The sequence below is a fragment of the Eleutherodactylus coqui genome, chromosome 3 (assembly GCF_035609145.1).
Source record: "Eleutherodactylus coqui strain aEleCoq1 chromosome 3, aEleCoq1.hap1, whole genome shotgun sequence".
Lineage (NCBI taxonomy): Eukaryota > Metazoa > Chordata > Amphibia > Anura > Eleutherodactylidae > Eleutherodactylus > Eleutherodactylus coqui.
In genome coordinates this window covers 287,694,579-287,704,105 of record NC_089839.1, presented here as the reverse complement: position 1 = coordinate 287,704,105, position 9,527 = coordinate 287,694,579, and positions in this window count along the sequence as shown.

The window sequence follows — 9,527 nt, the reverse complement described above, 5'->3', positions numbered from 1 at the left end:
TAAAAATCACTTATGCCTTCTCCTCCAGGTCCTCGGCTGTAACTGACAGCCAGGAACCCAACCTGTTACTGTTACATTGCAGAAGCTTTAATCCCACGCCATAGTTTTACCATCATCCGGGATTAAAGCCCAGGACCAAGTGCTATAAATTTACGGTGCTTGGTCCTTAAGGGGTTAAACTACAAGAACCAGCAAGCGAAAAAAGCATTTGAGGCAAAGGCTTCTAATTTAGTGAATGCTGGAGGTTACATGATAATTATATAATTGTAACAGGTTTTGGGAGTCTATTTGTGAACTGTGAAATTTTTTGTATGGATCTGAATAATCTTCTTGCAAATAGTTGTTCTATTCTGAAATTATTAGGACCATAAGTGATCACAGGTGGCGTCATCTCTGATTAGTGTTGTTCTTTTTCCATAATGTTCTCTATCTGGGCCCGGACCACCACGATGACTTCTCCTGGCTGCAACTTGTCTCTGTTGTGCTCCCCAGGCCACTCCAGACTGCTTTTTCTTACTTCCAGGTAGCGAATATGTGCCACACAATAGAACTGTATGGAGAGCATGGTGTCCATAAATCTGCAAACATAGGCAATTTGGCTTCCATTGTCCAGATAGGTTACCCATCAGATAGTTATAGCATCTTCGGTGGGCATAAATGCTTAAAATGGGAATACCCCTTTAATCTGTTTCACATTAGTACCATGTTCTTCTTTATCAGGGGTCCTGTGTTACCTTCAGAGCTATAGTTACTGTCAAAAACACCAGAACCTTAATGGATCTAATTAGAAGTCATTAGAATCCATCAGAATTGATTGGACTCTAATTCAACGTGGATCCATCATGTTGTTCATGGTTTTATTATGAACAGAAGATATAAGGGTAATGTGAACAGAACTTTCTGACAATAATAAATATGTGTAACTTTAGAATTCACTTTGAAAATGTAGACTTAAAAAAAACAATATTTAACATATTTGGATCAAATCCTAACAATTGGGGATTCCCACTATAATATTTTTAGATTTATTCGGATATCATGAGGAATAATTTATACAAAATGCCAAACTTGATTGTCCAACAAAATTCCTAACCACAGAATTGACCGCGTACGACTGCCAAGCTAATGTGGAATCCACCGCTGTATCCCTCTTTGTTAAGAACTTTTGGAAAAAGTATTACAGGTGTGAATTTCCTCCATAAGCTGCCTTTAAGATTTATTTTTGTGGTTTCTTATGGAATTTTAAGGTAAGTAATAAAGAAACAGGACAGGAAACTGATTGATGGCGAGAAAATGAACAACTTGGATGGCTCTGCAAACAGAAAGGTTAATCATTGACCAAACCATGTCTGTTATTCCACATAAAGCACAAATGACCACTTGGAAGCTACTTCCTACTTTAGAGATGAGATATTGAAAAGACCCAGCTTATGGAAGTGGAGAAATAATACTTGGAAATTTTGAAGGGAGAAATAGTAAGAGGGTGGCGAACAATAAGTCTAATATAATCACTGATCACAAATACAGTTTGACTCATGACATTACCTCAACCTCCCAGCTAGATATCCCTGTGATTGTCAAGGACCAGCACCTAAAGGGGTTGTGCCAAGTTTAATACTTGTCCCCTATACACAGGCTAAGGGCTAATGCCTGGTTTAGAGACAACAATTCTCGCTCAAAAGTCATTTAAAGGGCATTGTGTGCATTTAAAGGGCAAGGTGATCGCTCAAAATTCGCTCAAACAGCAGCTTGATTGGAAGTTTTGAGCGACCACTTGGCGCTCCAAGTGGGGTATAAAGAAGACAAGTGGGGCTGCTTGTCTTCTGCATACTCCTCCTGTGTTCTCCGAGCGGGGTATACAGAAGAGAGCTGGAGCGCTGTCTTCTGCATACTCCTGCTGTGTTCACGGAGCGCACAGCTGTTATACAGCTGAGCACTCCGTGTGGGGTATGCAGAACACAGCTGAAGTGCTGTGTTCTTCATACCCTGGCTGTGTTCACGGAGCGCACAGCTGTTATACAGCTATGTGCTCCAAGCGGGTATGAAGAAGACAGCTTGAGCGCTGTGTTCTTCATACCCTGGCTGTGTTCATGGAGCGGGATACCAGCTAAAACAATAGTATCCGCGGTATCCTGCTGTGAACTCCTCATAAGGCTGATCGTTCTCTTTCAGCTTGCTGAAAGAGAACGATCAGGGACTCATTAACGAAAACTACACGATGTCAGTGCTGTTAGACTCAACGATTCATGCGTAAAAAAACGGCTTTGAGCAATTTTTCAGCGAGAATCGTTGTGTCTAAATCAACCTTAATTAAGATGGGCGTATATCAGAGAGGAGGCGGGATGGGAACTTAGCTCTGCCCCAGTCCCGTCCTCCCATTGCAAACAGTGGCGAGGGGGCAGGAGCTCACTGCACTAGCTCCCGTCCACTCCTGCCTCCTCCACTTGCAGAGAAGGGCAGCGTATATCAGCCGGGCATGAAAACCCGACCGATATACGCCCGTCTGAATAAGCCCTTGGTGTTTAATATGTGAAAGTCTGACCAGTGGGACCCCCACCCATCATGTGAACAAAAGGCCCTGTGTACTCCTGAAAAAATGGAGTGGTGGTTGAGTGTATGGGGCTCTATTAAACGGTGAACAGGAATTCACAACTGAGCACCCAGTTGACAACCAGCACTGAACATTCTCCCTGAGAATTTCTAGTGAGATGATGTCAGCACTTTAAAAGAAATTTCTGCTGCACCACAGATGGAGACTGTTTAAGTGACTGAAGGTGCTGCTGGAGAAGTGCAATAGCCTGCAAAGGAACTGCTGTTGCCAATGAACTCCTGGATGTGAGAGGGGCTGTTCAAATTGCTGCTGTAGTATGGCCTGAGTGAATGCTAGGATCTAGGAAGAAGAGCACGGAGCTGTGTGGCAGAGCAGCAGACCAAGAAGACAAAGAGGACCCCGAGGAGATTGTTGTCAATGAGCAGTAAGTGAGGCCGGCCTTAGTAAAAACACTAGGTGTGCACATCGCAGGGACTGAAACATTTAAACAACAGGCCTGTTGTGTACAACATAGACTGTACTGGTGCTCATGGGTATGAATTGAAATTGTGTTACAGGGGCCCGAAACTACTAGATAGAGACATATCATTTGGAGTTTGAACGCCATGTTTCAATTGGACTATGTTGCTAGTAGCGAAGTGTTACAAAGTGTTAACCCCTTAAAATATAGACTGTGTGAATTATATTTCTGTTTAACGAGACTGATCTGTTTGCAACATCATTGATACTCATTCCGCATCACTGTTATTTCATATTGTGCATAGAGTATTATTGATCTCAGGATTTAGTTAGCCATAGTCAGTGTCAGGTAAATCTATAGTAAAAGTGAACAGCTTGCTTGCTATTACAACATTACTAATTTTTATTTCTTTATTCATAAATAAATATTGCATATTTTTGTAACTCCTTCTGCTGCATTGTATCCTAAATCTGCATTATGACATACAGATTTAGCATCTGCAACACGACACACCCACCCACAAGCATTAAGGCTGCCACTCCATCCGTCTTTGTGGGACTGCCAGAGATTGCCAAGTGCTGTTAGTCCAATGGAGATGAATGGAGTAGCAATGTACATGCTCAAGTGACACTCCATTCATTTGGGGAACACGGGACCCTTGTTCTCGTGATCATCAGGCCCAACCATTCTGACATTTATCCCCTATCCAGTAGGTAGTGGATAAATGTTAAACTTGGTGCAACCAATATAATCTCCCCTTACTGAAATTTAGGAAGACATTATGTATCCTGGGGTTTGTCTGGTGGCAGAACTGAGTGGCTCTCTTGGAAGGGGGAGCTAAAGCATTGCAGGGGGTGACTTACCTGATGGCCACAAATATTAGCCCTGGATCATCAGGAGGAGCAATCATAAGGGAACTTCATGTCAGCAGTGTTATAGACAACTGCAAAATGTGCAGTTGGAGTTATTTCATACCAGTGTATTAATATATGGACATCACATCATACATACCGGTAGGATGCAAATACTCAAGGAATGAGATTTTCCCTTTCTGTCTTAGTTGAATGCTACTGAGAAATCCACATAAACTTAAAAGAAATGTAGGAATGAATATACATCATGCACATTACAGTGCAGATAAGGATCTGGGAATCTTTACTGCAACTGAGAAATGATCTATAGGACCCGCTTCTACAAAAACTTGGCTACATCAGACTGCAAAGCTTATCTGTTTCTCCATCATCACATATGTGGATGTGAGCATCAAGAAACTAAACATAAGTAGTACAAAAGTCATAAGAAAATTTCCATGGAAGGCCAAGAATGCTGCGACTTTGATTTCATGCATTGGAATTCCATGGCACTCATCTCACTTCAGGGATACAAGCAGGAGCAAGTTGATACATTACAGTAATATTACATTATTCTGGAGCCAATACTGCAAATTTCCCAATTGTACAGGATTTACCCTCCAAAAGTTTTTTCAATTTTTTATCAAGAATTTTTAGAATGTCCAAAATCATTTGGTGTGAACATGGAATACGATCAAGTAAAATAGTGTAATGAGGTGTAGAGATGACTGAAGGACAGCAAGTGGATGCATTTTGGGGATCAAAGTGACGCTCCAGTCTGGCAGAAAGAATGTGCCCCTATATGCATTGATTTCCAGCCCCTATTCTGTCTTCCAAGATGGCTGCATCAGCACTCTATCTAATACACACTGTGCATTTGCAGTTTTTTTAGACTACCCATGCATTATAGCTGCTCTCTGATTGGCCAGTGTTATTAAATAATATATAAATAAATCTTGTTATTTGTATAGCGCCAACTTATTCCTCAGCGCTTTCAGGTAATTTATTCATTACCCCCACCAACAAGCTGGGTACTCATTTTACCAACCTCAGAAGGATAGGTCAACCTTGAGCCTGCTCTGAACCAAGTGGGGATTGAACTTGCAACCTTCAGGTTGTGAGTGAGAGCTTAGCACTCTGTGCCACATGAGCCATGAGCAAAGCACTGGCTAGTCTGAAAGCAGTGTGAAGTGCCTCAGTCTACTAATATACAGTGTGTAACAGGTCATGAAAGGAGAGATGCTCCCATTTTGGAAGACCAAAGAGGGTCCAGAAGACAGCAAATCCAGGGAAGAATGCCGCAAAAGGAGAGCAGAAGATAATATTAGAGTGTTTTCACATCTGCAATGGAAGCTCCATTTGAAGGTTCCGTTGCAGATTTGGCACAAAATACCGGAAGAAAAAGCGCTGCATGTGGTCTATTCTGCGCTGTTCGGTTCCGTCATAAGACAGACCCGTTTGCCCAGGGGATTCCCCCTTACTGCTCTCTGAATGGAACAGGAAAACATAGTAACATAGTATATAAGGCTGAATTAAGACAATGTCCATCTAGTCCAGCCTGTTATCCTCCTGTGTTGTTGATCCAGAAGAAGGCAAAAACCCCAAGAAGCAGAAGCCAATTAGCCCTTTTGGGGGAAAATTCCTTCCCAACTCACGAATGGCAATCAGACTAATCCCTGGATCAACCCCTAATAGTTCCTACCTGCCTGTATACTCGGATTAACAATTAACCTAAGATTTATATCCTGTAATATCCTTCCACTCTAGAAAGACATCAAGTCCCCTTTTAAACTCCTCTATGGATTTTGCCATCACCACTTCCTCAGGCAAAGAGTTCCACAGTCTAACTGCTCTTACAGTAAAGAATCCCTTTCTATGTTGGTGATGAAAGCTGCTTTCCCCTAAACGTAGCGGATGCCCTCTTGTTACCATCGCAGTCCTGGGTATAAACAGATCATGAGAGAGATCCTTGTATTGTCCCCTCATGTATTTATACATAGTTATTTGATCGCCTCATAGCCGTCTTTTTTCTAGGGAAATAATCCCAATTTGCATAGTGGCTAGGGCTGGTAATTACTGGTGTAGCTCTTATTGATTCCTGTGGGAGCTGTGTTTGCAATTACCAGCACCGGCCTCTACACATGGGTCGGAGTGATCTGCTTCTACTTCCTACCCTGAGTGCTTTGCTCAGAAAGCAGTAGATCAATAAAAATTGCCTGGAGAACCCCTTTAAATCGATTCTTTTTGGTTATTTTAGCACTGGGACAAGCATTCTCCACATACATACCCTCATACAATGCTATAAACATTTCTGTGGACACCCTATATAACTTCCCTCTTAAAGGACTACTGTAGCTCAGTTGGACCCCTGTCCTCAAAGCTATTGAAGCCTAATATGTTCCACCAGTGAGAGATCTTATAGATCCTTCGGCAGGTCTTTTATGGTGAAGCTTATCCAGATGAGTTCTGATGTAACAGGTTGATGAAGGATTTTTTCCCTAAAATTTAGCTGGGGCAATTAAAAAATACATCCTAGAATAAGTGGCTGAAAGATTATGTAATACACAACCCATCTCTTATTGCAGTGTTACCCAGGTCATCTGTGCACCGGCTGACGGTGAGGGTGAATATTCCATCAGAGTAGGTGTGAAGTTGACGCAAAGTAAATATGTTTATGGGTGGTCCACTGAAATTTCCATCAACAGCAGTTTTCTCCAATGGGAAAACAAAATGAGGGGGAGGAATGAAAACGAGATCCAACAAAAATTAATGAAACGAACTTGGACTGCGTGTGACCTTGGAAATGAACATTGTTGTTTCTTAGATTCCATATGCCTGAAACTCGCTGCCCAGTCTGGGATTTTTCTAATCATATCTAAATAGAGGATTTAAACTCTCATTAAAGGTTTTAAGAAAGGAAAGATCAGAGTTCACAACATTACATAAATGTAAGTACATACTACAATTAAGTATCGAAGACGATGTGCGAATATAATGATGATTGGGGTCAGTATAGACTATTCTATAATTTATTTATACAATGCACAAGACCCAGTCACAGCTTTTTTATGAGCGCTGTACTCTGCTATCTCTGGCAGCCCCATAGAGATGAATAGAGGGGCAGCATGCATGCTCAACTGCTCGTTCTAATGATCAGTGCTGGTCCCAGAGGTCAAACCACCACTGATCAGACACTTATATCCTATCCTGCGGAGGGATGTAGACATTTTTAGTCTCAAGGAGAAGACCCTTTTTTTTTTCATAATTCCTTTTTGGCATTCCAGATTGTATAACGTTTTCATTTTTCATTGATGTAGAGATCTTCCTGTTGGGAGTAGCCTTAGCCAGATTCGCTCATCGACTCACCGCAGGAGAGACCATGGGACTGCAGAATGGGTTGCAGTGGCATCAAAGGCATGAGGATCCTCTGGGCAAAGGCCCTATCACAGTCCTTGCCAGCAGTGATGTAGGAAGGGGGGTGCGGCAGGTGTGGGCCTCCCCGGGTGCAACCACCGAAAAAAAAGTTTCTGCATTGGGTACCACCACCTGACCTTGCTACGCCACTGCTTGCCAGGCACTTTACACCATGGGTACATTGCGGGTGAAAGGAAGGCATCAGTCTTGCTCCAAAAAATTTCTTTACTTCTTTCAAACAAACTGAAAACAGTGACTTATGGCAGTAGGCACAGTTGGTATTTTTTCCACGTGTCAAGTTTTGGGCAGGGACATTTGAGAAAATCTTTTCCTAATCAGCAGAAGCTAGTCAATATACCCTCCCGTTACTCGACCAATGCTCTTCCATCTGAAGACCAACTCTATAACTACAGACCTCGTGTGGCACAACTCTTTGTGCCACTATGTTAGCTCAATGTTTCTTTCTTCACTTAACGTTACCACCCCAACTCCATCCGATACGCACCTAAATACTTTTCTTCATCCACAGTGGTAGTCCCTTTGCATGTCCTTCCAGCCGGCACCAGGAGGCACAGTATTGAAATACAACGTTACCGACAAATGTACAAACACCTACTACAAAGGCCGTCCAGACTTTTTGTTTTAGCACAGAACAAGTTGAACTTTCTACACATGGTACAGTTGGAACATATACTGTATTGTATTGTAGTATTTTTTACATGTATTTATTAATATTGGAGATACACAATTGTAGGATCCCAGTACTGGAGTCCCTTCAAGACTGGCATGTTGCAAATGTGCATCGTGGTGTGTTAACAGACAGCTACCCCAAATACATGTTCATCTTAGAGCAGAAAGTAGTTAAAAATATAACGCTAATGCACAGGACTTTATTTTAGCTCTATTTCAAAGCTAAAATAGGAAGCTTCTGCTTCACCTCCTTATGCCTCTGATATCATGGATGCATGGAGAGGTTGTTTCTGTTAGATTCTCTAATTCAAGGGCAGTGCTAGGGTCACAGGCCCAAGGTATGTATTAAATCCCACCCCCACCCCCCATCCCCCGAAGAAAAAAAAATTATATACGTGTATACTTACTTACCATATAACAATGTTGCTGTATACCCGAAGCAAATATTACACCATACAGTGATCTACAAACTGAACAAAACACACTATACAAACAGCAATTTTAGTACCATACAAAGTCCAAATAATACCGTCACACCATTACCAATACTATCCCATAGTGACTGACTAATATTATCACATTGTTACAAAATAAAACCCACAGATAGTGAGCGTGAGATTGAAAGAAACAGCAGAAAGATAAGTCCTGCCCTATCTTTCCCACATGTAGTATTAACTACATGCGAGAAAGATAGGGCAAGTTCTATCTTCTCTTGCTCATACTATTAACCCTTTCCAATCCACTGTCTGACGTCTGAAGACATTATGATTTAAGGCTGTAGAGCTCCGATGTTGGAAGACATCCGTCGGGGTTCTCTTACTGTATATTGCCAGCCTCTCTGCTGTCAGAGCCTATACAACGTGTCACCTCATGCAGTACTGGCTTTAGCCAGCAGATAGCGCTGATGTATAACGGCAGAAAAAGAGTAAGCCCCCTAGGAAAACCAGGATAGAAATTGGATTGGAAAGGGTTAATGGGAGAGAATCCCGGTAGTGGAAATGAAACCATTGAAATTAATGGTTTTGTTTCATCCTATTATGCAGCCGTGATTATCATGACCATATAACGGGACAAAATCATGCCCATGTGAAGAAGCCCTTATAAAGTAATGATACCCCACTTGAGAGCCCCCTTATGTAGTAATAATCCCCCTCCCCCCACAGTTGAGAGCCTCCTTATATGATAATGCTCCCCTTGAGAGTTGTCACATTCTGTGTCCCCGTTGAGTACCTAAAATAGTTGATAACTATGAAAAAGCATGGAGTCTGAGGCTTTCTGCTCTACCTTATTAGGCCCCTGTCCACGGCAGTGATTTCGCCGGCGGTAAATCGCATTGCTATGGAAAGCACCGGACCCCTGTCCACGAGCGGAAAACCATTGCGATTCTCCGCTCGGGGCTGGCAATCCGCAGCATCCTGCGAATTGCCCCGCTCTGCCGCAGGATACCGCAATGCCCGTAGACAGGGCGCCTAACACAAATTGTAAATGAAAAACAAACAGAGCATTATGCCCACTTAGTGCCCAATCAGGACTGCATCTCCTTACCTGCATGTGGTTGCAC